The sequence below is a fragment of the Phascolarctos cinereus genome, unplaced genomic scaffold (assembly GCF_003287225.1).
Source record: "Phascolarctos cinereus isolate Bilbo 61053 unplaced genomic scaffold, phaCin_HiC Scaffold_726;HRSCAF=1367, whole genome shotgun sequence".
NCBI classification, from domain to species: Eukaryota; Metazoa; Chordata; class Mammalia; order Diprotodontia; family Phascolarctidae; genus Phascolarctos; species Phascolarctos cinereus.
The window spans coordinates 327,019,782-327,022,994 of NW_027556098.1; positions in this window are offsets into that span (position 1 = coordinate 327,019,782).

Genomic DNA, 3,213 nt, shown 5'->3' on the forward strand with positions numbered 1-3,213 from the left:
TCCTCTTCATGGCACAGAAGGGCCTCTGGGAAACGTAGTTCTTGCTTGGTCGTGGTGCATCTCGGAAGCTGGAATCCCTGTCCGTCGCCTCCTATGGGAAATGTAGTCCGGGAGGACCGAAGATTGTTTCTGCTTGAGGGGCGTTGTGCTCCTGCCGCCCTCTGCTGTCGTGGAGGCCAAGCTTTAGCATCCCGCGGAAACGTTTGTGGGTGCTTTAGAGACTTGTGCCTGAAGTCAGGCGCGAATTCAAATTCGACCGTAAACACTGCCTAGTTGTGTGATCCTGAGGAAGTCACTTAACCTTTGTTTGCTTCCGTTTCCTCATCTGTGAAATGGAGATGATAATAACAGCACTTACCTCCCGGGGTTGTTGTGAGAATCAAATAAAACAGTGTTTATAAAATACCTGACGTATATAAACATGTCAAATGAGATAATGATTTAAAAGTACCTGAGCTTAATGAATGCTTATTTCATCAAGAGTTTTGGGACATCTTGGATTTCATAGAATGGAAGAAACTTCTCCACTTATAACAGAACAAACATCTCCCCTCACATATCTGTAACAAGTGGCCACTCACGTTTTTGGTGACGACCCCCAGAATGGAGGACCCCATAGCCCATTCCCTCCAGGACAGCTTTTTTTCCATGCCCCAATTTGTCTTTTTTTGCTCTTCCCTCCTGTTGTTCCTTGTTATGCCTTCAAGGCCAACCTGTCTTCTAGGTGCTTGGCCTTTCAAAGACTTGGAAAGAAGTCCTTGCCCCAAGTCTTCTCTTCTCTGGGCTCACCATCCTCAGTTCCTCGGAACTGACCTTAATGTGACTTCATCATGAGGTCCCTCACCATTCTGGTGGTCCTACCCTGGACACCCTCCATCTGTCTTCTGTTTGGTTCCTAAAATGTGGTGCCCCACATGAAAACACGTCTGCAAAGGGGAGGATTGCTCTACTACACGGGTGCATGTTACATTTTATCAAAAAACAACCGTGAGAGCCTAGGTACTAATATTATGCCCTCTTTATAGATAAGGAAATTGAGGCAGACAAAAATTAAGTAACTTATCTAGGGTCAGACAACTAATAAGTGTCTGAAGCCAAATTTGGACTCAGCTCTTCCCTCAGTAGTGCTATGGATAGAGCTCGAGGCTTGGAGTCAGGCAGATCTGAGTTTAAATGTGATTTCAGACACATATTAGCTGAGTGACCCTTGACAAATCACTTAACGTTGTTTGCCTCGGTTGCCTCATCCAGAAAATGAACTGGAGAAGGAAGTGGCCAACCGCTCCAGTATCTTGGTCAAGAAGAGTCAGACAGGACTGAAACAATAACTTCCTAATTCCAGGTTCTATACTCTGCCATCTAGCTGCCTTTGACCTGAGGATCCAAACAATTAGGCTTAACACAGGATTTGATATCTGAAAACAAATGTAGCCTGTTTATCCATATACTGTTGTGTTTTTTAATACACAAAGTATTTTATTAAAACAACTAGATGTGAACGTTAACCAACATCGCTGCTAATCACTATATCTAAATAGGATAGGCAATTCATGGATAATTTAAATATAGAAATTGCTTCCCTTAATCTAGTGCTTTATAGCCGCAAAGCACTTTTTACATATTTTTGTTTGATTTTTTAATGGCGATGCTATGACGTAGGCAGCCCAAATATTGTCATGTACATTTTATAGATGATTCAGTAGAGGCCTAGACAGTCTGTGACTTGTCCCAGATCATATACTAAGCAAGTGTTGGCAGGACAGTGGCGCAGAAAGGTGCGGAAGACAGAGAAGACAAGTAACTGACTCTCAGAATTGGCAGATAACTGAGAGGTCAATCATTTAGTCTCGCTGTCAGACCAATATGTGTATCCCTTCTGTAAATGAGAGCCTGTAATGACAGGGAACTTGCTATCTCATAAAGCAATCCATTTCATGTTTGGACAGTCTTCATTGTTAGAAAGTTATTCCTTTTATTGAACTGAAATAGGTTTCTTTATGACTTTCTATCCACCCAATTCCTAATTCTACCCACTGGGACTGCATACAACCAACCTAATCCTTCCTCCATATAACAGTCCTTTCCCATCCCATGCAGTCATCTTTCATGGGCATCTTGCCATCTGCCCTAATGCTAACCCTATTCTCCCCATTTGGAAGAAGTACCCTGTAGACCAAAACTCTGGCGGGCGATCATGCCCTGCTTCCTGGTGAGTAAGTGTGTGTGTATGTGTGTGTGTGTCTGTGTGTATGTGTGTGTCTACTCTGCTTTGGAACTTTGATTAGAGACTGAACTGATTGGACAGTGAATGAACCCTCCCCTAACACACTATGCCTTCTGACCACAGACCAGTAAGAAGTGTAAGAAGGAAAGAGCCAGGTTGAGAAGGGCTTTAAATGTCAAACAGAGCATTTTATATTTGATTGTGCAGATAATAAGGAATCACTGGAAATAATGGAGTAGGAGGTGATAAGGTCAGACCTGAGCTTTAGGAAGATCCCTGTGGCAGCTCAGAGGAGGCAGGAAGATCAACTAGAAGACAGTTCGGCAGTGAGGCCAGGAGAGCGGAGTGGCTGTGTGAGAGGAGAGCAGTAGAGGCACACAAGGGATATTGGGAAGGTAGAAAGGACAATAGTTGACAACATATTGGGGCGAGTGTGAGCGAGGAGCCGAGGATGGTACCGAGGCTACCAGTCTGGGTGACTGCCCAGCACACAGTAGGCATTTAGTAAAGGCTTTTTCATTTTCTTTCACTCTTTCATGCAGCTGCCACATTTCCATTCCTAAAGCACCATTCTGACCATATCACTTTCCTCCTAAATAAAATACAAACCCTTTGTTTGACATTTAAAGCCTTTCACACTGGTTCCAACTTGCCTTTCCAGGCGGATTTCATTTTACACCCCCAGCCTCCAGCTCTATGTTTCAGCCAGCCTGGCCTTCTTGCCTGCTCCCCTAGCTGGATGGGACCTCCCATCTCACCACTGTGTCTTTGGGTGGGCTGTTCCCCTGGCCCGGGATGTGCTTTTCCCTCACCTGGGCCTCTTGGAATCCTTACCTGCCTCTTAGACTTAGCTCCAGGGTCACACCCTACCCAAAGCCTTTCAAGATTTCAATTGTTCTTGCTCACTCCCTAATTAATTTGCAGTTTATAAGATGTCACCCAGTACTAGTTATTTCCTTTTAGTAGAAGGTAAGCTTCTTGAGGGTAGG